The sequence below is a fragment of the Cygnus olor genome, chromosome 2 (genome assembly GCF_009769625.2).
Source record: "Cygnus olor isolate bCygOlo1 chromosome 2, bCygOlo1.pri.v2, whole genome shotgun sequence".
In the NCBI taxonomy this organism is placed as follows: Eukaryota; Metazoa; Chordata; class Aves; order Anseriformes; family Anatidae; genus Cygnus; species Cygnus olor.
In genome coordinates, this window is record NC_049170.1 from 158,357,099 (window position 1) to 158,382,419 (window position 25,321).

The 25,321-nt window shown below is 47.1% G+C and overlaps 1 protein-coding gene across 4 annotated transcripts in view; it reads right to left on the bottom strand.

Annotated features, from left to right (window-relative positions):
- Positions 1-24,450, bottom strand: part of TSNARE1 (t-SNARE domain containing 1) — a 461,283-nt gene extending 436,833 nt beyond the window's left edge. For 3 of the 4 annotated variants that reach the window (XM_040547413.1, XM_040547407.1, XM_040547408.1), the window contains exons 1-2: positions 24,367-24,450; positions 6,376-6,465 (exon numbers count right to left, since the gene is read on the bottom strand). The gene's annotated coding sequence lies outside the window, so the exon portion shown is untranslated. Of the gene's footprint in view, positions 1-6,371; positions 6,466-24,366 lie in introns of all 4 variants that reach the window. The other variant, XM_040547405.1, reaches the window with a different exon arrangement.
- Between the last annotated feature and the right edge of the window lie 871 nt (positions 24,451-25,321).

Below are 25,321 nucleotides of genomic sequence, written 5' to 3' on the forward strand. Positions count from 1 at the left end.
TACCACATCTCAGTGGCTGGTACTCAGCCTCTTCAGCTGTGGGTGGAAGACTAACCAAACCCAAGCAAGAGCAACAAGCTCTCACTGAGCTCAAAATTTCACCTCATCTAGACAAATTCCAAGTCTTTTTTTTTGTTTTTTCCCTTTAATTTTATTTCTGGTAGGGTTTTGTTTTGAATGAATTTGAAACTGGCTCACCACACAGGCACCTGGACACCAACACCAAAACGGGCAATAGAGACGAAGCCAGTGGATCAACTTAAAGGAAAATTTTAAAAATAAAATAAATAAATAAAAAGAAACCGTGACTTATATTGGCTTAAAACGATGTGAAACTGCACCTTTGGGCTGCAGCTCTGTGATGCATTAGCTCTGACGAGGGAGGTAAGTTCAGACCTCCCCACACTGCTCCTTCCCTGCCCCACGCCACGCTTGGCTCTCCGCTCTCTTGCTAATGCAGCAGCCGGCAGCTCACGCTGTAAATCAGATCAATGAAACATTCAGTTAAAAATAACAGCCAAAAACTCCTCCATTGCAGGAGAGCCTTTAGGATTATAAATGATGAAAGCGTGTTTCTAAAAAAAGCTGAGTCAAGAGCAATTTCTGAAGAGAAGGTGGCAAGAACAGCACCAACCCCAGCCAGCAGAACATGGGGATGGAGAGAATCAAACCGAAATCCAACCTTGGGTGGAGAGCTCACACATCCTAAAGCAGGGCCAAACGGATCCACGGTGACCTGCAGCTGACACACACACTAAAACCCTCATGAAGAGAACCATGATTAATCACCAAATGCAATTAATACGCTAACGTAAGGACCCCACGTGAATTGTGTAATGTCTGCAAGGTCCAGGGTGGGAGCTGGACACGTCCCATGGGGCCACCAGCAGGGTTGGGCTGCTCCAAGCTCTACTGGGTGACCAGAATGACCCTGATACTGGGCAAACGGGTCTCAGCACCCATAGCTAGTGGTGACCTGGCTTGAAGAGGACATTGCCTGGCTCCCCATGGATATGTCACAGGAGCAGGATGTTCAAGAGGCACCACCATCTTCCACCTGCGACCATCTCCTGCATTATTCATGCACCATGGCTGAGAAAAGAAGACCTATTACTTAGAATATTTTTTTTTACAAGTGTTTTTATGGTTGATGCTGGGAAACAGAAGGCTTTTGCGGGGTTTTCTCTCTTTTTCCTTTTTATCTGATCTCAGCATCTTCCATCTAAGCACACGTTGAGTAAATAACTGGCTCTCTTCAGCCTGCAAGTGGGACTGCCGTCCCCCAGATCTCTGCTTCCCCCACAGCAGCTGGGTCCACCAGGAGGATCTGCAACGTCCGTGGCTGGCTCCCAGCTCCACGCTCGTGCAAACACACGTGGCCGTGAACACCTCACTGCAGCATCTCAGCTGCTTCCCATCCCGTGGCTGGCAGCTGTCCCCGACCCCAGGATGCGACCCTGGTGCAGTGGTTGCAGCTTTTAATGCCTCTTGCAAACACCGAACTCACTTTTTATCAAGCACTCGGGGCAGCTACCCCTCCGTTTTACCCACGGAGACACCAAGCTGAAATATTCTTCTGCTTAAACACAGAACCTACAGCTACACGGCGTGCCAGTGGCTCAGGACAGAGGAGCTGCTATCACATCACACAGCTCTCTGATATAGCACAGCAGTATAACACCATTCATGTAATAAAGGAGAGAATGAGCTTCTAAAGATGCTTCTAAGTGAATTTAGGTTTCATGACAAGCTCTTTTTGCTTCCTTCTTTTTCTCATCTTTTTTTTTTGGGGGGGGGAGGAGGAAGGGGCTGTTCTTTTTCCTGTTGTCACACGCTAATCTAACGCTTCTTTACCCAAACTGCAGCAAATGCAGGTTTACTAAACCAGCTAACACGCAAGAGCAGTGCCTCCAGCGCCGAGGGATGACAAGGCAGATGGCACGGGAGGTGGGGAGGGGACACAATGTCCCACCTGCAGTGGTTTGGCATCGTGCCGCATCGCTCTCTCGTCTTTTAGGCTTTTGTTAACTCTCAGAAGGGAAGGCACAGGCTTCCCAAATTCAAATCAAACTCAGTATTACGCAAGAGGAACACACATATATATATAAAAATGCATTCTTACGGTATGGCACATGGCGTATTTCAAACAAACGCAGCTGAAAACCTCCCAGCTATTTCACTACGGGGTTTTGCTTACCTTTGATGCTCACGCAACTTCTAAGAAGTTGAATCTCTTCCAAGTATTTTAACTCAGTTGCTTGGAGAAACTCACCAGCGTGGGACAGAGCCAACAATCCTGTTGTGCACATCTCTGCAGTCTTCCCCAGCTACAGAAGACTTCCCCCACAAAGCCATCTTTGTGGGACTTAAGGCTTCCTCTGGACCCACTGCCCTGAAAGGCTCCAGCTGCGAGCTGGGCTCCGTTTCCAGCCTCCTCACTGCCTGTTTTCATCAACTTCTCCCCAATTAAATCCCAAGCTACCCAAGGCAAGAACCACCACCATTACATGCCATGTCCAGATGCCCCCAGACATCTCTTGCACTCAAACAGCAAGCCATGGAGCTGTGTGTTAATACTTGCATGTGGTTTCTTGACTAAAACAGATGACAAACAGCAAACAAGACCCGATATGCACCATTTTAGTTGACCTTTGACTCTGACGGAGCCAAAGCACAGTGATTCCACCCCGTAAACACTCCCGATTCACCAAGCAAGAGCAGACTAAAGAAGCTCAGACCTCAAACCTTGCAGGTAAGCACACCACAGCATCCAATCACCCCAGTTGCTTCACCTTAAAGAGACAAGAGGGAGGCGTTGACGCTGAAGCGATGCTTTGCGGTGCAGGCAATCTGTATTCAACTGCCAGGCTTCCACAAACTCTGTAATGTGGTATTGTGGATCGGGGAGGAACAGAGACAAGGCACAGTCATCTGCACCTGCCTCCCAAGCATCCTACTGCCGGAAAATGAATAGAAAAGAATCTCGGTTTAATGGAGTGTTATTCTGCTTCGGTACAGCACAGCAAGAAATAGATTTGCATCGTTTTAGTTTTTAATTCTCAACTAGATTACATTTTAAAAAGGAATCACAAACTTAACAAGACACAACGGCAATTATAGTGAGGGTGGCAAGAAATTGGCACTGCATTTGTCACGGGAGCAGTTTGGGAGTTACCCCGAACCAGCTCATACCATTGATCAAGGCATTTCTTTGCATCAGCCTGCTGCAGTACGCAGATAAACCACAGCTGCACCGTGTGCATAAACTGTGCTCGGATGTATAAATCTTAACAAAGTGGCTTCTTATTTTGAGGCAAAACCAGAAAGAATTATACGTTGCATTAAACATTTTCTCCTCCGTCCTCCTCTCGCCAGTCTGAAAGATCAATTAAAGTGCTTTTGCATAAGACAGGCTGACAAGCACTTTCCAAAATAAATAAATAATGAAGCCCCTCTTTGCTTTTAATATGATCCCCAAAGAAAACAAGTACAGCAGCTTAAAGATTCCCACGGTGAAAAAGAAGAAATGGTTTAACCATCCGTTTAAGGCTTGAGAAATCTGTTTCATTCTGTCTTACGTCTCTCGCTAAGTTTTGAGCGCTCAGACGCAAATATTAGTAACGCACTGCAGCAAGCTGAATTGTTTCCCCTCGCACAAGGAGATGTGCAAGTCCTTCCCCTGCATGCACACACATTCGCTGCTTCCGTCGCTTTGCTGTTTGCAAAGATAGCAGAAAGAAACTACAAGCCATTCTGCGGTGATTTTAACACATTCCTCCCCTTCTGAAGCTCTTTCTGTCCTGGATGCCGGCGATAACACAGTTCAACACCACCACCACGACATCTGTGAACATTATTTTTTGCATGCTGACCAGCAGCGTGACTCATGATTAAGAGCCTGAGCACTGGGAGAGCATCACTGAGCAGAGCTGGTTCCCCAGTTACCAAGCTTAATGGGAACTGGAGAGTATGGGAACTGGAAGATCCCAGCAAACAACCTCAAGGTCAACTTTGTTCTTCTCGTGCTGCCCCATATCATGTCCTTGCAAGGCGAGGAACTGCTCCCATCAGAAACACGCCTTCCTAGCTTTTCGGACAGCACCAAAGAATTACACCGTCACGTCACGGCGAACCTCTCCAAGCCCGTGACACTGGAGAGAAGTTTTGGGGAATGACATCTCCTTCCTCCAACAGCAGCGGTGCAGGGCGTGAGCGCTCTTCCACTTCGCCCGGGCAATGCCAAGACGTCGGGCTGACTTCCAGCCGTGCAGTCTGGCAAGGAAATCCCAGCTCCAGCCATAATCCCCATCGCACCCAAACGCAGGAGAGCTGGCATAAAAGAGAAACCACTGCCCTTCTCAACTGAAATAGGAGGAAAATAGCTTGCGGGATTCAAAATAACAAAAAACAAGAGCTGCAAGGTGAATAATTCATTTGGGCAATGTGCAGTGCCCCGACTCCGTGCGAGTTGTTTGAGTTGAAGGCTCACAGTTTAACCAGAACTGCAAATAATAAAAAAATTAAAAAAAAAAAGAGAAATACTACAGTCAGAAGTACAAGATTTATCTTGAGGAAATGAAACACGTTTCTCAGTGAGGGACTTTTATTTAAAATAGCAAAAAAAAAAATATATTGCAGTTTGTCGACTGACCAGTAAGGGGAGTCGGTGCCTAGAGGTTCAAGCCAACCACACATACGCAGTTTTGGGTGGAGAAAATGCAAATAAACAATTCTGAGGCACTGACATTCAGAACACGCTGGTGGTTGCCAGAAGATGTGAGAGGTGGGTAGGCAGAGCACACCACATCCAGAAAACCCCTAACCCAAAGAACCGGAAAAGGGAAATGAACCTAGAGGTAGGACGGTAGAAGAAAGGCATGGTTTTGCTTGAAAATAGGCTTCTCTCTCCTTGTGAGACTTGATGGATAGAATGTGAAGGTCAGGAAGGAGAAAGCCATAGGACAAATGAAATCAAGATAGATCTTGGGATAAAAAAATAAGAGAGAAATCTCGATGCACTTCTGACTGTGATATTCTGGTAGTAGCAAGTTCCCCCAAAGAGATGTGGGTCAATTCCTCTGGCAGCCTTGAGGAGACATCAAAGAGGGCACCACACGCCTGGGAGAAGACTGTGGAGGACCAGCAAGGGCTGATCAGACTATTTACCACCGAGTCCCAACAGCAGAAACATAAATATGGGGGGAAAAAAAAAAAAAAAAAAAACACAAAAAGAAGCAATGCACAAAACATCTTGCGAGGAGTGGGATTTAATAATATCACACAGTGTCTAAAAGAAAATGTCAGCTGTAGGAACTCATTAAGCATTGTATGGGGAACAGCAGCAAAATCGCTACTGCGTCTACACCCATGCTGGGCTCGTCAAGAGAAACCAGGCTGCCACCGGCTACGGGGCCACGGAGAGGAGCACTCAAATGCTTACGTTTCTCTTTGCCGTTAATCTCATTAACCTCCTATTTACTCTGTTGTTGGTGATTACTCAGGACGCTAATAAGCATACTTTTTGCATACAGTTTACCGCACGTTACAAATCTGTTTAGCTCTGTATATGAAACGGGGCTGGAACATGCCAGTTCTCCCCATGGTACGGAAAACAGAGGTAAAGAAAGAAAATCCTTTTTATAGAGATCTGTTGCAAGGAACGTGATTTCGAGGATAAGAATTAAGAGCAAAACACCCAAGAGATTCAGAAAAAAAATGATGAAGCCTTTTAGTTTTTTCATTCCTAAAGTATTTTATGAAGAAGGAACACAGACCAAAAATCCCCACGAAAAGACTTATTTCCTACTATCAGACTGGAGCACATGAAATAACTACTCCAGCCACGATACCAATTACAGTAACAGTATTCCAGGTGGGAAAAACAGATGTAGTTTAAGGAACTACTGCTGCTGCTAAAAACTCTGAAGGTTTTACAAATACAGTCTGTTACGCCCTGAAAAATGAAACTTTCACTGACCATCTGTTCCTAGCAGAAAGCATCCATTAACGCTCGCTTTGGCCAGAAAGCCGAACTCAAAGTCAGCAAATGCACGGCAAGTGTGGGCCCTCCCAGAGCATAATGAACTAGCAGCCAAGCAAGGCAAGATCAGCCATGAGGGGAAGAAGCTGGATGGAGATTTCCCCCCTCCACCTCAATATCAACCACTGAAATTAAGGAAAGAAGCAGAAGATGCCACCCAGAGGGGAACATCTACAAGCCAGGAGCCTACAACCTTCCTCCACACCCACTCCAGGGTCTACAGAATACAGCATCCCTGCCAGCGAGTTCAGGAGAGATGGAGAAAAACAACCAAATCAAACCACCTGAAACAGCAAGGATTATCACAGGGAGAAAATAACAAATATCTCACCCACGCTTTTATTCCCTCGTGATGTGGAGCCACCGGTTTCGCACAAGCCAGCAACAGCACAACGGACCAAAGGCTTGTCTCAGTGGTATTGTCTCTGCGGAGGGAAAAAGAATAAATGAAAATCAAATGAAAAGCACATACCGTTTTTTTATTTGTTGTTTCCCCCAGCATGAGGTCAGGTATTCCCAAGACCGAGGTTTTAGCCGTACCTTCAGATCCAAACCCCCTTCAGGGGTTTTCACACCCTAAGAATTTGTTATAGAACAAAAAACTTCAGCAAGATTTCCTTTTGGTCTACACAATCTCTCTGACAACAGTGTACCATGCATATCAAAACAAACACACAAAAAAACTCTTTACCTTTAGTTTCAGAGTGCAAAGATGCCCAGTGAGAAATAGCAGACAATTTTCTGCAATTTGTGATTTCACACGACTTTGTCATTTCCCCCAGCTTAGTGATCTCGTACTTCATATTCAATCTCAGCCAGTTAAACAGGATCTGTCGGCATTTCTCCTACATTTTCCACTAAAAAAAGAAAGCCCATGCAACTACCAGGACTGCTGACCTGACATCCCAGTTAGAGGCACGCAGCTGGGACAGCCAGGTGGGCCCAGCACTGAAACAGGACTCAGCACGGAGGAGCATAACCCACGCTAGGACAGCATCACACAAAGCTGCACAGATGATTCTGTGTTGATGTTAATAAGATAATGCTAGAAAGCAACATTTGCAGAATACTGGAAAATCATTACGGTATCTCCATGGTTCGTTATGAATTATATATACACAAAATTTAGAAAAAAAAATTATTGCTTTGGGGAAAATTATGCATGTAGGAGTATGTGCACATGTGTGTGTAAAGAGCAAAAGACAAAGGTAATGCATCAATATAAACAGATATACAGCCAGCTATTTTATATCAGCATCCATAAAGATCTGATAGCTCAGATCACTCTGGAGTGCATCGTAAGTGATGCCCTTAACCCCTCTTTTTCACACTTGAGTAAGTTTTTCTGTCCCAAATTCAGAAGGAATTTAACACGCTTTTAATGCAATTTCTTATGCTAAAAAAAAAAAAAAGGAGGCTCCATGCAACCTGTAGGGTGTTTTGTCTTCACTGGGATAGTGAAATGCTAAAGAAATATGAGGATATATTCTGAATGGATGAACTATAATAATGTTCTTTATAAACTACTTCCAGAAGAAACAGGTTTAAGCACCTCAGGTAGAGGCACTTTTATTCCATGTGAAGTTCAGACATGGAAACATTATTCTCTTTGTGCAGTAGTTATTCCTCAAGTAAAGCGTTTTAATTGAACTGCTGAAAACTTTGGCCGGGTGGCGTGTTTGAAGCAGAAAGAGTAGCACCACATAGCACTCAGCCTCCCAGGCTCATCAGACCTTCTGATGAGACCTTCTGATCCTTCCTTGCAACAGGATGGCGGAGAAGCCGAACCACATGGGATGACACTGGAGTCACAGAAAACGGCAAGGGATGTTGAAGGAGCTTCCTGTCCTCGGATTTCCTACCCTTAGAAGTACCACACAATTACCGTTTCCTCCTCTTTGACAAATACAAACCACTTCCAGACCCTCAAAAGCCAGCAGAAGCAGCTCCAACACATGGGGAAAAAAAAAAACTCATTAGGGGCCTTTAAGCTAAAGTACAGTACCCAGAGTCAGCTTTCGAAGACAGGGTAAATAAGTAAGACCTTTAAAATCTAAGATGGTTGCTCAGCAACACCTTGTCATGCTACATCACACAACGCTTCTCACTCGTTATTTCCCTGGCCAAAGGTCAAAATTCATCTTTCCAAGAGACAAGCCTTCCTCGAGAGCGAGCGATCAAACTCCCACATCCCGCTGTCTCAGGAATAACCCACGTCCCCATCCTGGACACCTTCCAAACACCAAGACGTCCTGAAATTTCTCAAGGAGGCAGTCTTCACTCTTCATAATTACTGTACCACGACACATGCAGCACTGCCACCAGAGAGATGTAGGATTCCTTGCATAAATCTGTCTTCTCTGTGTCATACACAAGGAATCACAGAATGGTTTGGGCTGGAAGGGACCTCAAAGACCATCTTGTTCCAACGCCTGCCATGGGCAGGGACACCTCCCACCAGCCCACGTTGCCCAAAGTCCATCCAGCCTGGCCTTGAACACCACCAGGGATGGGGCACCCACAGCTTCTCTGGGCAGCCTGTGCCAGTGCCCCACCACCCTCTCAGTGAAGCATTTCTTCCTTATATTTAATCTAAATCTACCCTCTTTTAGTTTAAAGCTGTTAACGCTTGTCCTATCACTACACTCCATGACAAGAAAGTCTCTCCTCAGCCTTCCTGTAGTCCCCCTGTAGGTACTGGAAGGCCACTGTAAGGCCTTCTCATCTCCTGGCCTAACAACCGCAACTCCTTCAGCTTGTCTTCACAGGAGAGGTGTTCCAGCCCTCTGAGCATCCTCATGGTCTCCTCTGGACCCACTCCAACAGGTCCATGCCCTTCTGGGGCCCCAGCACTTAACTCAGTGCTCCACGTGGGATCTCACAAGAGCAGAGCAGAGGCGGACAATCACCTCCCTCACTCTGCTGGCCACGCTGCTTTTGATGCAGCCCAGGGTACAGTTCGCTTTCTGGGCTGCAAGTGCACATTGCCAGCTCATGTTGATCTTCTCGTCCACCCCCAAGTACATCTCCTCAGGGCTGCCCCCAATCCATTCTCCACCCAGCCTGTATTTGTGCTTGGGACTGCCCCGGCCCAGATGCAGAACCTCGCACTTGGCCTTGTTGAACTCATGAGGTTCTCACAGGCCCACCTCTCAGGCCTGCCCAGGCCCCTCTGGATGGCATCCTTTCCCTCCTGAGTGTCGACCGCACCACACAGCTTGGTGTCATCAGCAAATGTGCTGAGGGTGCACTCGATCTTTGTCCATGTCACTGACAAAGATGTTATTGTGTCCCAATACTAACCCCTGAAGGACATCACTCATCACTGATCTCCACCTGGACACTGAGCCATAGACCACAACTCTTTGTGAGTGCAACCACCCAACCAATTCCTTACCCACCGAGTCGTCCATCTGTCAAATGTCTCTCCAATTTAGAGACAAGGATATCATGTGGGAAGCATCAATATGAGATACCTAAGGAAGCATCAACATGAGGTACCACTGCCTGCTGCCTCATATCTAGACATCTTCCATGCGCTAACAAGTTCCTGTAATTCACAAAAAGCGCAAAACTGATCAAGTTATAGACAGCAACGCTGGCAGCTGCAGTTATCTATTTTCATCTGATCAATTACTCCTTCCTTTTTGTAAAATACTTCAACATTCACATGATTTATTGCAACTTGAGGTAAGGAAAAAAGTCAGAAATCTTGCCTCTGGCAGTTTTACATGGAGGAATCCTGTTTTGCACGAATACAGCGTTACTTGTCCTGCACTGCAAACTCAGGGTGTTCTTAGCTCCTAATGTAAGAGTTTATCACCTTTACATAGCCTAAGGTCAAGCTTTTTTTAAAACTGCTTCTGCAAATTAGATCGGTACTTTAATTGTTCAGAATAAGCAAAGACACGTCACATTCCATCCCTCCATGGGGGGATTCACGTCCCTAAGTGCAGAAAGCTGCCTTTTACCCTTGTTGGCCCAGTTTTACAGAACTATCAATATTATGTCCATCTCTTGGAGCACCCCATCATCGCGTGCTGCCTGGGATGCACAGCCCTAGAAGGATGAAAACCAAGATCGAAAACATCAATACGCACTACATCGCGCTTACAGTTTCTCTGCTGAACATTGATCCATCTTCTCCTTATCTCATCCTCCCACCCTTCCCATCCTACAGATCTGTTTTCTTCCCCGACTATCTTGTCAGGAGGCTGCTCCACAGCAAGGTCTTTCCGTGTGCTGGGCACCACAGACGAACACAAGAACACAATCTTTGGTTGGCATCAGTAGGAACAACATTGTTATAGGGAGGAATTAATGACAACTGCCTACCTGTTGTTGTTGGGTGGTTTTTTTTTGAAGCCATCGTGTATATAACTCTCACGATGTAAGTACAGGAATATCATGCTAAAGAATTAGAACGTAAGGGGTGGGTTTTCCTTGTTTCTATGGTTATAAGCAATTTTAATGACCAACCTAAATAAAAAAGCTGGAAGAGAGAGAAAGTAGGAAGGAGTGAGGTAGGCGTATAATTTTGATTGACAAGACATAGCATAACTAGTTAAGATCTGTCAAATGTCTGCTTAAGATCACAAATCCTCAGCACATTGTATGGCAGAAATAATTAGTCTAAATGCAAGGCTTCACAAAAACCTTTTTTACACAGCAAGATCGGAGCTCACAATTTCAGATTCCCCACATCAAATAGCTGATACGATAAATACCAAGGAAGCCAGGGTAAAGACCAAAAAAATATATACATATATTAATTTTTATTATTTGTGAGATTTTCAAATGCTATCATGCCACAACAGCTTAACTTTTGCTCCAGACCCCCAAAAAATATAGAAAGAGGACAGTATTCCCAAATCATCAGCTACAATAACAAACTACCTGAAAGGTATTATCAACTTCGTCACTTCAGAATCACGTTCAATGATGTATAAGCAGAGTAAGACAATTCCCGCCTTAAAGATGTAAAACTAGGAGGCTGAATGCATACAGAGTTGCACATAGATTGGAAGGGAAATATTAGGAAGCACGGAGGCAATCTTGCTTGGCAAGACCAACAGAAACACCAGCACAACAGTCTGCTGTAGGTATTTCAGGAAAAAAAAAAAAAAAGAATTGGGGAAAATTAAGGACAACCCTATAAATACTCATCAGCAATGCATCAAGAGGGAAAAGCAACAGAGCAACAAATATGTGAAGCATGTGAAAGTCAGAAACAGAGATTCATGACCTTGGAGTGAAGAGTCAACATCTCAACAAGACATAAGGCAGCGCACGAAGGGCTCTGGAAGATGCAACCAGCAGCCTGTGTGTAATGACATGAAACTGCAGGACGCAACAAAGGACTCACACAAAGAAGATGCAAGACACACCCGAACCAAGCTAGGAAGATATTTTTCTTTTACTTGACCGGCACTGTTGAGATGCAAGCAGGACACGGTGATCTTCAGCACTCATGAGAACACTTTACATACCACCACCTTCTAAGTTTCTGACTACTTTCTTTTAATGTTCTAGAGCACTGCTATTTTATCAAACGCTGTTTGACTTTTAAGGAGGGAGAAAAACAGGCCAAGAGGATGGGGTTATGTAGAAGGGAAGTCAACAAACAGCTCCTGAGATGCCTGCCAACAGGAACTGCACTTAAACTATCGAATTCTGGCAGAGAACACCCTCAAAATTTGATATTTAAGTCTTATGGTGTTGGAATGTATAATTAAACTAAAAGGACACAAGTGAACTAAGAGCTGATCAACACAAACTTGTATCAAAATCAGGAGAACGTGTTCCCAGGAAGACTCAGCCACCTGGTTCTTCCGAGGTACACGGAAAGGAAAAAAAATCTACTTTATTTCCCTTGAAGATCATCCTTCTCTAACCTCTAAAAGGTACAGATCTGTACAATCTCAGACAGCTCAAAAGCAAAACACATCGTAAGAACTTGCCTTGTTTACTGCCAGTTTGCAATCCTAAAGAAACGTATTTATTGTGATACAGGTCAATGCCTGACAACGTCCAGTATTCACAATGCAAGAATGATGAAAACACCTACAAATTAGTATTTCTTGAAGAACCACAGCAGTCTCTCCTCAAGAATTGGTATAAATGGAGGGCTCAAATTGTTTTTCTGCCTCATCACCTTACTAGAGCAAGTCCAAACTGACTCTTAAAACTTTCAATTTGCAAGTGAATAAACTAAACCTGTATGAAATGTATTCATTCAGTGGTTATACTCTAACCAAGCATTCACACATTGTTGCTTCTTACTAGCAGTATATAAACTCATACAAAGCATTGCTGAATTGGGGAATGATTCCTTGATTCCAACTGAACTCTTAAGGAGACAACCAAGACTCCTCCAAGCTCCAAAACCAAGCTCCAGGTCACATTCTCCACCACTCTGTTGGACACATTGGCTTCGTTCAAGTCCAACCACACACCCCATCAAACCATCGTGAGCCTCAAGTCCAACTCACACCTCAGCACGGGTTCTTTATATTGCAGAGAGACCACGTACAAGGGCAAAGAGTGCTGTAGGTGCAGTCTTCCAACTCTCCTATCCAACTGCTGTGGACACTAATGCCCCCCAGACAAAAATATCCGGTCAACTGCCCAAGAAATACCATGAAACCACATAGCCAGCCAGCTGTAGTTGCTTGAATAGAGCTGAGCCTGGGTTGAATGCAACTGAGGGGGGAAAAAAAAAAAGGAGAAATGGTACCTCTGACTTGCATCGATGGACAGAGGACCAGCTTGGACAGCCATGGATTGAGAAGCACGACACCACCGTTTTAAATCTCCTAATTTACAGACATCACTATTTCCTTCCCAGTAGTGCCACCTTGGCACACAGTAACAAGGAAGATAAAACCGAAAAAGCAATTTATATTTTATCCAATACTCCTTACTGAAAGGTTTCAAACAGCCAAGCTACCTATCAGCAACTTGAAGACAAAAGCCAAAGTAGCACTGAAGCAGCTGGCTTGAGCTCATTTAATGCCAGATAATACCTCCAAGCCTCCCAGTCCAACTCCACAGCCATCAGAGCCATCTCTTCCCTGGACAGCGCCCAGGAATCGCTTGCAAATGCAGTGCAACTGGATTTACTGCTTCTGCAGCCCTGGAAACTCAAGTTACAGAGGTGACGTTACATTTCGTTTTGCCAATGCTAATCTAATACCTTTTTAAAGGTGCACACGTTTCACTCTGTTGGCTTCCAACACCAAATTCCTGGCCCGGCTAAGCTTCAGAATAAATGAGAGGAGTGTGCCCTCTGGGCGAAATCCCTCGCTGTAATCTGTATTCAAAACACACCGCTCCAGAGCCTTGTGCACGTTGCCAAAATCGCCTTGAGGTTTGCTCTTGAGATGGCAATTTGCATATCAACATTTTGCTGCAGAGATTACCCAATGTCCCCGCTATTATTTTAATACTCAACTGTGGGCGGCCCCCCGAGCGGTGCACAGAAGCACACGCTAAAAATACCCACCTTCCCCACTGGCTCTGCACATGACCACAGCTAACACCGGCTCGGATGCAAAACCGGGAGCGACGGCAGCCATCCGCCTCTCAAGGATGCTGCAGAGCACTCCAAAGTGCTGAGAACCAAAGAGCTCAATAAAACACGCTGAGAACCAAAAAGTACCTCCGCACGGATGGAGGAAGGATGCGCACAGCAGCTGGAGGAGGAGAACCGCAGGAGGAGCTGGGTTTGCAGCCACGGAAAGCCAGAGATGTTTATTGAAGCACGAGACGTACTTGGGAAAACAAATTAAGAGGTAATAAAGGAAAGCAGGCGAGGGAGGCATCACCGGGGACATGAATTTAAGACTCTGAAAGGAAGAAGGGAAAGAAAGCTCGTGCGAAGAAGATGAGGGGTCCTGGCTGAATGTGAGCATGGCCTGACTCATGCCCCAGAAGGGAGCTCCCTGTCCCCATTGGCAGCACTGTGCTATGAAAGCATACGCAAACCGACAATTGCAAGCTCTTCTATGCCTTCCTCCTGCTCGCCCAGCAAAGCCCGGTCTCAGAAGTAGTAATTATTTTTGGCAAGACATAAACAGGTCCAGGCAATGAAACCAAAAAACAGTTGTTTACGAGACGCAAGGCAGGGAGTCGTATCGGAGCCCAGCTATCAAATCAGCAAGCACAAGGTCACACTCATCTGCTTAGGAGAGAAGATTTTTTTTCTTTTTTTTGGAAACTGGTGTGCAAGCCTGGGTCAGCCCAGGCAGGCGAAGAACAGAAAATGCCAGAAAAACTTGCCTCAATCAAGGACTTTCTTGCAGAAGTCGTAGGCAATGAGATGAGGTTCATCAAGCCTTTAAGTGACCATGAGCACCACCTCCACCATAGGAGCAGAGGAAGAAGGACATCAGGTTGTCTGCCAAAGCTGATGTAGAGGGAGGCACCAGAGGGACTCAACCTGCGCATAAAGTAAGTATGAACACATCCATCACCTTATCCTAAAGGCCACCAACTGCTTCCAGGGCATCAGGTTACCGTCCCAACCTCCCAACCCAAGAAGCACCAGAGGTTTCAAGAAGCAATTTGCTTTCAAAGAGCATGGCTTTATATTCTCATCCACCTTTCTGCCAGCAGAGAAAGACAGCAAAATCTGAGCCCTCCCAGCCAAGGGGATGTTGCATCCCAAGACTGCTCAAGAAAGCAGAAGCATCTCAAGCCCACAAAGTGACCACTGTGGAAAAGGCAAAAGCTCCTTCTGATCTTACAAGGGCCAGATGGATGCTAAAAGCCAAGAGGTACAGGAAGGCAGGAGGCAAGCAACCCAAAGAGATGAAGACTTCTAGACTGCCTTCTGCATCCCATGTTTACATTCAAGTGCCTCACAAACATGATCAAGACCCACAACTCTGTCTCCAAGTAAAAATTAAACTAAATTCTTATTAATTAAAAGAATACCACCAAGACAACGCAGTAGCAATGGAACTGGACCAAGAGAGAAGAGCGAGTCTGGACATTCAACAGTCCATGAGATGTCTCTACACACAAAATAAAACAAATTGAGTGCAAACAACAGGATAAATATATAACAGAATAACATACAAAGCAAGGGAAGAGTAAGAAAAGACATTCTTGGTCTCCATGCAGAAAGAGGATCTTTATAATTAAAGTTATGGTATTTCCATGAGGGGACAAAAAACAGAATTGAAATATTTTCCATTCCCCCATGTTTGTGGCAAAGGAGAAGAAATCCATCCACTTGAAGCTCTAGCAGCGATAATCAGGGAGATATTACACTATCTATAGTGAGACTGTCAATCTGCTTTTTTGGATTCAACAGTGCATCTGTCACAGCATCCCATTTTATTGTAATATTGCGGTGCTGTTCACACCACTTCCTAAGATGCATTTCCAAGGGGACTAGTTTTGGCACTTTCCTAGGATAGCAATCCATTGTACTTTTAGAAAAATGACCTGTACCTATGAAACTTTCCTGTGGTGCATGATCAACGTTTAAGAGGTCTTTTGAAAGCTCACAGTTGTTCTCTAGCACAAATATGTCAAAAAGCAACACTTCTGGGACTGTGACGCCCACATTTTGCCACCTATTTGCATCTTCAGGCACTTGCAGTTAATGGAAGTTGAAGGCCCTCCACTTTGTGAAATCGAGCCACTGACATGTGGTGGCCTAAGCACAACTTTAAGTTCAACAGTTTTATCACCGTAAAAATCTTGTTGATCATCATTAAGAGAGGTCCTAGTAAAATAATGATTCCACTCCGTCCACTGCAGCTTCAGCAGAGAAATGACTGAAGCCACAGAAACATAGAAACTTAGGTTGTCAATGATGAGTTTTCATGGAATCACAGAATATCCTGATTTGGAAGGGACCCACAAGGATCATCAAGTCCAACTCCTGGCTCCACGCAGGACCACCCAAAAATCAGACCCTATATCTGAGAGCAGTGTCCAAACACTTCTTGAACTCCGGCAGGCTCGGGGCCGTTACCACTGCCCTGGGGAGCCTGTCCCAGCGCCCGACCACCCTCTGGGTGCAGAACCTTTCCCTAACACCCAGCCTGACCCTCCCCTGTCCCAGCTCCATGCCGGTCCCTCGGGTCCTGTCGCTGTCCCCAGAGAGCAGAACTCAGCGCCTGCCCCTCCGCTCCCCTCGTGAAGGAGCTGCAGGCCGCCATGAGGCCTCCCCTCGGCCTGCTCTGCTCTGGGCTGAACAAACCAAGGCACCTCAGCCACTCCTCATGTCTCTTCCCCTCCAGATCCTTCACCATCTTGGTAGCCCTCCTTTGGAGACTCTCTAATAGTTTTATGTCCTTCTTATATCGGGGCACACAAAGCTTCACACAGTACACAAGGTGAGGCTGAACCAGCACAGAGTAGAGAAGCCTCCAACTCTACAACTCAGAGTAGAGAAATAACCAACTCTTAAAAAAATAGCGTAAAACCAAACAAAAACTCATGCAGCACATTTATACATATGAGAAATATTTATTTCTACAAAAATACTTTATACAACATATATATTTGTATAAATTTCATTTCTCATACTTGTTCTCTGAGCACCTGCTGCCTGGGACTGATGTTGGGACTGATGTTGGGGTTTCACCATCAGTAACAGGCAGGCGAGAGATCTGTTGGCAATATATCAAGCAGACAGAAGACATCAAAGCACTTCGAATAGCTAAATCCCTTCTCCAGCTCTTTAGCAGTATGTTTAAACTTGTATAGATCAGGTATTTTAGAAGTTAGGAGATTCTCACCAGAGTCTAGGAAGCTAACAGTGACACAAGGGATCACAAATTAATTGTTTTGTGGGGAGAAAAAAAAAAGCCACAGAATCATAGAATTCTTGTGATTGGAAAAAAACTTAAAAGATCGTCTAATTCCAATCCTTCTGTCATGGGCAGGTACACCTTCTACTAGACCAGGCTGCTAGACCATGAAGCAAGAACTAAACCTTAAAGAGCTTTTGATGGCAGAAAAGAATTTCTTCCTAATACCTGATATAAACCTACACTCTTTTCAGTTTAAAGACATTACATCCCTCAGAGAGTCCCCCTCCAGCTTTCTTGTAGGTCCTTTTCAAGTACTGGAAAGCCACTATATGGTCTCCCCAGAGCCTTCTCCAGTCAAAAGCTACATTAAGGTTTAGTTCTTGCTTCATTAGGCTTTGCAGGAAGAAATTCTTCACTACGAGGGTGCTGAGGCACTGCCATAGGTTGCCCAGAGCTGTGGATGCCCCATCCCTGGAGGTGTTCAAGGCCAGGCTGGATGGGGCCTTGGGCAACCTGGGCTCCTGGGAGGTGTCTCTGCCTATGGCAGGGGGTTGGAATTAGATGGGCTTCAAGGTCCCTTCCAACCCCAAGCATTCTATGATTCCATGAAAAGCTAAAGGTCTGCAGGACCCAACAGAAGAATATATCTACATGGAAGATATAAAAATAAATTAAAAAAAAAATGAAGATCCATCTATTCCTCAATGCACAGCATCTACTCTTATATAAGACGATTATTTTCTTTTGCCAGCTGTGAATAGAAAACAGTTCATCAGAGTTAACTTCATGCTGTTTTAGCAATTGGCATACTTTTTTTTTTTAATAAATGGTTTCTCATTATTAAAGATCCTTGGCAAAAAGAAGGTCATTCCATGTACGGTTTCTCAGCCAGACCATAATGGTCTGAACAAGATAGATTGCAATGAGGAGTACACTGGTCTTTTTTTTCCCTCTCCATCCTCATGATGGCATGGCCTTGAGTAGTGCCAGGAGAGGTTTAGATTGGATAGTAGGAAGAATTTCTTCATGGTAAGGCTGGCCAAGAACCATGGAAATGGTGGAGTCCCCATCCCTTGAGGTTTTCAGGAAATGTGTGGCTGTGGTGTTTAAGAGCATGGTTTAGTGGTGGGACTGAGTAGGTCAGGCTGATGGCTGGACTTGATCCCGAAGGTCTTTTCCAACATAGAGGATTCTTTGATTTTCAGTCAATGGCAGGACATAAAAGAGCCCTTGCGCCCAGATAGCACTAAAAGCATATAATCAGCATTGTTCTCCTTCAAAATTTTGAAAAATTCCCACACTTTGAGAACAATACGCTCCAGCAGAAACAACACCAAAATTGCACAAACTCAACAGCTCATCGCCTGCAGCTCCCGGTGCCAGGCGGATGGAAGCGCAATAAATAAGGAATAAAGGAAATCCATCACGTCCATCGTCATATTAAATAATTACCCAGTGAGTCACCACAGTTCTGTTGGGTTCCTGCAACCTCATCTCACTTCCCCATTGCCAGGCAGATGCACAGCAGCATTTCTCTCCCCATAAAATTGCAATATTAGAAGAATTCAGAGCATAACAAAACCTCCAAGCTGGGCCAAGGAGGCGTCCACCTGGAGAGCAGTGTTTGGTGGGCAGGGATGCTGCGAAGCGTTTGGTAATAATTCAGCTTCAACAGATTCACGGTTATCTACAGTTAGTTGTGGCCACTGCTCAAATTGATAAAAAGTCTGATTTTTCACTGCTAATATGTTTTCTGAACAACTTATTCATGCTGAAAATTTCAATAGCGGTTATTTGCTGAGGACTAAATTCAAGGAGGAAATCTGGATGTTGAGTGGTGTTCTTTGAATAACACCGGTGAGGGAAAATTGTTTGCTCACACTGAAGATGCTTCGTTTTGAAAAACCTCTGTCATCTCCAACCTCATTTCCCACACCTCAGCATTTCCCCCTCCACAGAAGTCTCAGCTGATGCTTTGTACTCAACAGCCAGAAAACTCTGTTAAGACTTTTTCTCTAGAAAGTTTTGCCCAAATTTCAAGCCATCATCGCATTGCTCGTAAACCCAAGGCGATATCATCTGGTCTTCTCCAAAAAGCCAAAAGGACTTATTTTTCTCCTCCAAGACATCCTAATTTTGGGATGCATGAGCACCATTTCATGTGAACTGTGGTCACTGTCATGAGATGTCACATGCAAGTGGTAAATAAATAGTGGCTTTCAGGGACCAAAAAGAAAGATGGGGGAAAAAAAAAAAAAGTAAGAAAGGCTAAGCTGTGTTCATGGTTTTATGTCTCCATTACAGAGCTCCTCTACAATTTCTTCACATTTTTGTTCAAAGCAGCCATTCACAGCAAGCTTGGGGGTTCCTTTGGACCATATCAGTATGGCATCTCACGTGGCAAAGGGAATTTTATGACAAATGGCTTAACCCAGAAGATTTGGGTCTCAACTCCTCCAAACCTATCTTTCACACACACAAAAAAAAAAATAGACGAGGCATCTCCCTCCTCCATGCAGAAGTAAAACGAGTTTTACATGCAGAAGTAAAACAAGTTTAACATGGCCCTGGGCAACCTCCTCCAGGTGGCCCTGCTTGAGCAAGGGTTGGCCCTGGGGACCTCTGCGATTCTCTGAAAACGATGGGAATTGGGGAAAGCCCTGGTCCAAAACCCTGCTACATAGTGGTTTCCCTTAAAAGATAATAGGGATATAAATTCTTCTTTGCAACTTTTTGCTTGCAATAGCCCAGGAGATGAGGAGCCAATGCAAGTAAATGCCCTTTGGGAGAGCTTTGCCCCTAGCTATGAATCCCAGCAAAGCAGCATCACAAAACGTTTTTTGAGGTGTTTTTTTTTAGACCCAATTTCAGAATATTTTCCTGAACAATTGATATATTTTTCTGAGCAACTGATAATATTTTTAACAATTGATAATATTTTTCTGAACAACTGATCACCAATCTCCGCTTTCTGATGGTGCTGCAAGAAAAACTGACAGTAACATGGAAAAAAAAAAATCCATTCTTCCCCCTTTTTTAATATTAATTATTTTTTCATTATCAGAATCACTGGAAGGCAGAGATGTGCCCATGCATTCCAACAAAGACACGGCACCTGCCAACTGAATTTCCTGACTAGTGGAACTACCAAGAAAACGAGTTTTAAACAGAAACCTCCCTGCAAGCGTTAAATCAGATTAATTCTTTTACTTTATTTTAATCTTACATACCATTTGCAAGGCAAACAGGAAAAATAATAAAAAAAAAAGAGCAGGGTTCTTATCTCGACCCCGCTCCTTTGGCGGAAATGCTGGGCTTTATTAAAACCCACAAATAACCTTGGTGACAGCAGCGCTGCCGGCGAGGTGGGGCTGTGGCACGCGTTTCATCCACAGCTTTCCGGGCACTCAACGTCAAGCACTGAGCATCCTTCTTCCCTGCAGCACCTAACGCCGCCGCTGGCAGCACCAACCCGAGTTTCTGGCCAGGTTTTCGTGGAGCTGCAGGTGCCAGAAAGCGCGCCGCAAGGAAATGAACTCTGAAGGGCTGGCGATGCTGCTGGAGGAGAAGCTTTGCGATCCTACGCCAGCGAGTGTCGGGGTTTAGGCACGCTCCAATGCTTCGTTTTGAGCCAAGTTCATGCATTTCGATGAAGTTTGGATCCTGCCATAGGTAAATCTGCTTGGCAAGACACCACCAGCCACGTCCCAAGTGAAAGAGCCCGGTTTTCCATCCATCGGGTCTCCAGCACAGGATCAGACGTGGACATTAAGTCCGGTGCAAGCAGCCTTCGCCCTGACCACGATGACCCCAACCCTACATAAAGCACGCACTGAGGCTCCTCCTGTCCTCGGGTGTCATGGATTTACACCATCAATCGTGGATTTACACCATCAATCGTGGAGATACCAACCTCAGAAGTCAAGTAAGAGCCATCTCCCCACCTGATGAAGCTGAAGTGTAGGAAGGAAGGCAACACAGGCAGCAAAAGTAAATTCCATTTCTTCAAGTTCCTTCCATTTTCGTCCAGCAGAACGCGGTTATGGAACAGGCAGGGAATCAAAAGCATTTATTTTCACCTTGATATTATTTACCCTTTCCCGCTTGCTATTTAAATATCCCTGAATTCCCAGGAAAATCAGCAATTCAAAATACCATTCGATATACATTTATAAGCAGGGGGAAGCACAGACCCGTTCATTTTTGACTTGCTCGCTTTTTTTGTTTGTTTTATTAGATTTCAAGTGCCATAATATCAACGTGCCAGCTTCTCAAGAGGCAGAAGTTGGAGCCTGCTGATCCTTCAGGTCCCTTCCAACCCAAATTGTTCTGTGATTCTCCTTCTCACCTACCACGGATTCTTGACCGAGAGATAAGAGAGGATGGGAATAAAGGATTTAATATTAAAGTCCCTGTTCCACCAGTCTCTCTAGACAAATTTCCAGTCGTCTTCATGCACAAGAGGCAACTTTGGACGGCTGGAAAACTGCAGAGCAGAGTTACACGGCAAAAATACCCCCAAAAAGCGCCTGATGTGACTCCCTGGTAGATGTTCCTGCTCCAAACACCAGCCCTGAGCACAGAGCAGAGGATTTTGAGGTATCTCGCTGCCAGAATCGCTGCCTGCCCCTTGTCCAGCCCGTGCCACCCAAGCCGTCTTCCCACCCATCGTTTGGGGACACGAGCCAAGGAAAGAGCACAAATTTCGTCCGTGCTCCCAACACCGCTCACCATCCTTTGAGCCAAGCAAATGCCAGCACTGAGGAAGTACCAAACCCTCCCTTCCCGCACCCAATTTCCAGCGGAGCTCCCCAGGGCACCTCTGCCGGCCCAAACCCAGGCGCTCGCATCCCCTTGTGCTCAGCGACTCACCCGCTGGGGCAAACCTCTCCTCCCGCTGGCTCTTCCACCTCCATTTCCCAACCCGCCGCACCGCAAAGCCTCCCAAAACCTTACGAGACATCCCAGGAAGATGCTGAGCTCCGCACCCCAAACCTGCTCCAAGCTCCTCGGAGCAAAGCGGGCTCGCTGCTGCCCTCGCCTCCTTTCAGACACAACCTGGGGAGGAGCAGGGATGGCAGAGGAGGCACAGCCGCATTTACGCTTGAGCTCAGGCTCTCCTACATCCCTTACAGCCACAACAGTGGTTTGGTTTTTGTTTTTTTGTTTTTTTTTTTTTAATTGCATTAACAGGCACAAGCAAAACAGCAAGGCCTGGCTGAGCGCAGCGGAGGGGATTTGTTGCTCAGCTGATGGCTGGAGAGAGGGAATCAGCGCATCAACGGTGCCCTGGAAAAAGGCAGGGATGAAGCTGGAGATGAGACGAAAATTTGGAGGCTCGAGCCACCCACCTGCCATGCTGGCTCCTGGACCCAGCGCATTCACAGCCCCACTGCAAAGCTTGGAAAACGGTGTAAAAGTGGGATTAAAAACAAAAACGCGACTTATTTCTATTATTTTTGAAGAGGGACAAGGGGAGAGAGGGGAAGTAAAACTAATCCAGGTTAGTTCCCCCTTTGGAGTCCATGCATCACTAAATCAGCGCACTTAAAATGCAAACAGCAAAAGGTTTCGCGGGGCACGTTCGGCGCGCTCGCTGCAGAAGGAAAACGTTCTTCTGGGCTGTAAAACCTTCAGCTTTTTGGTTAAGATGCCGGAAGGGTGATTTTCAGGTGCCGTGGGTTCAATGCACCGTGCAGCCAGGGCTCAACTTACTGAAATCTCCATATATTTTAAAGCACAGGCATAACAACTAAAGTTTCTGCCAGGCATTATCTTGAAGGTCATAAAATTACCACCATACCCCCCCAAGCAAAGTTAGAAGCGAACCCAAATCCCTTATTTAACTGCACCGAGGGCGCTGGAGCAGTTCCTGACCCGGCCATCACACCGGAGCTCAGCCCCATGTGTTTTGTTGCGTGAAGGCACTGCAGAGCAGTGTCACCGTGGCTGGTGGCAGGGGATGAAGCTCCCAGGCCAGCACACGTGGGCTGGGTGTGCAAGGGGCTCCCGAGCACAGAAGCTTCCTGTGCACGGCCAGGAAGCCTCCAGTTTGCACGTGCACACCCCGGGCAAGGCCAGAAAATCTCCAGTATGCATGCTCACACCCCGTGCAAGGCCAGCAAGCCTCCACTTTGCGCACTCAGGTCCTGTGCATGGCCACAAGGTCTCCAGTTTGCATGCACACGCCCTATGCAAGGCCAGCAAGCCTCCACTTTGCATTCTCACACCCTATGCATGGTCAGAAAGCCTCCACTTTGCACGTGCACACCCTGTGCAAGGCCAGCAAGCCTCCACTTTGTGCACGCACGTCCTATGTAAGGCCAGCAAACCTCTAGTGTGCATATGCACGCCCTGTGCAAGGCCAACCAGCCTCTACTTTGTGTGCTCATGTCCTGTGCATGGCCAGCAAACCTCTAGTTTGCATGTGCACGCCCTGTGCAAGGCCAACACGCCTCCACTTTGCATTCTCATACCCCATGCATGGCCAGAAAGCCTCCACTTTGCACAATGCACACTCTTGTGCATGGCCCGAAAGTCCCCAGTATGCATTCTAACAACCTGTGCAAGGCCAGAAAGTCTCCACTTTGCACATGCATGCCCTGTGCAAGGCCCGAAAGTCTCCAATTTGCACACGTACACCCTGTGCATGGCCAACAAGCTCCTACTTTGCACTCTCACGCCCTGTGCAAGGCCAGCAAGGCTTCACTTTGCATAATGCACACGCCATGCAAAGCCAGCAAACCTCCAATTTGCACATGCACGCCCTGTGCAAGGCCAGCAAGTCTCCAGCATGCATTCTCACGCCCTGTGCAAGGCCAGAAAGTCTCCACTTTGCACATGCACACCTCATGCAAGGCCAGCAATCCTCCACTTTGCACACGCACATTCTTGTGCAAGGCCAGAAAGTCCCCAGTATGCATTCTAACAGCCCGTGCAAGGCCAGAAAGTCTCCACTTTGCACACGCACATCTTGTGCAAGGCCAGCAAGCCTCCAGTTTGCACATGCACACCCTGTGCATGGTCAACAAGCCTCCGATTTGCACATGCACGCCCTGTGCAAGGCCAGCGAGTCTCCGGCATGCATCCTCATGCCACGTGCACGGCCGTAAAGTCTACAATTTGCACACGCACACCCTGTGCATGGTCAGCAAGCCGCCACTTTGCACTCTCACACGCCGTGCAAGGCCACAAAGCCTCCAGCACGCATTCTCACACCCCGTGCGTGCCCAGCGAGCCTCCGCTTCGCACACTCACGCCCCGTGCAAGGCCAGGAAGCCCCCGATTTGCACACGCACGGCCCGCGCAGGACCAGCAAACCCCGCTTTTGCACACTCACGCCCCGTGCAAGGCCTGAGGGTGCCCACTTTGCACACTCACGCCCCGTACGCGGCCATAGGGCCATGGTGCCGGCTTGCACGCCCGGCTCCAGGCGGTCACACGCCCCCCCCCCCCCCCCCCACGACCGCGCGCCCCGCGTGGAAGGGGGGGGGGGGGGGAGGGGCGGGGAGAGCCCAGCGCGCGCCCCCGCTGCCGCGCGCGCGCGCCCCTCACCTGTCGCCGCGCGCCCGCCGCCGGCACCCAAACATCACGTGACCGCTCGCGGCCCCGCCCTCCCCGCTCCCCGACCACGTGCTCGCTCCCCTCCCTCCCCGCCGCCCGGGCTGTCGGGTGAGCCGCCGGACTACAAGACCCAGCGGGCCTTGCGAGGCGTCGCCCCGCCCCCTTGTCCGCCCCGGGTGGCCAATCGGGGATGAGCGCGGCGGCCCCGCCTCCCGTCCCCTCAGAGCGTTGGGCGCTTGACGGGGTTGGGGACGCGCCTCCGCGCCGCGCCCTCTCAGAGCCGCCTGGGGTCTCCCTCAGCGGGTCCACCTGTGCTGTCCCCTTGAAAAACAGAATTATAAAGGTTGGAAAAGAGCTCTAAAATCATCTGGTCCAACCATCCCGTACCACCAATATCACCAGTAAACCGTGTCCTTAAACACCACATCCAGCCTTTCCTTGAACACCCCCAGGGACGGTGACTCCACCACCTCCCTGGGCAACCCGTCCCAATGCCTGACTGCTCTTTCTGAGAAGAAATGTCTCCTCATTTCCAACCTGAACCTCCCCTGGTGCAACTCAAGGCCATTCCCTCTGGTCCTATCACTGGTTACCTGTGAGAAGAGGCCGACCCCCAGCTCCCCACACCTTCCTTTCAGGTAGCTGTAGGGAGCGATAAGGTCTCCCCTGAGCCTCCTCTTCCCCAGACTAAACAACCCCAGCTCCCTCAGCTGCTCCTCACGGGACTTGTGTTCCAGGCCCTTCACCAGCTTTGTAGCCCTGCTCTGGACATGCTCCAGGGCCTCGATGTCCTTCTTGCACTGAGGGGCCCAAAGCTGAACACAGCACTTGAGGCGCGGCCTCACCAGAGCAGAGTACAGGGGGACGATCACCTCCCCGCTCCTGCTGGCTGCACTATTCCTGATACAAGCCGGGATGGCAGTGGCCTTCTTGGCCACCTGGGCAC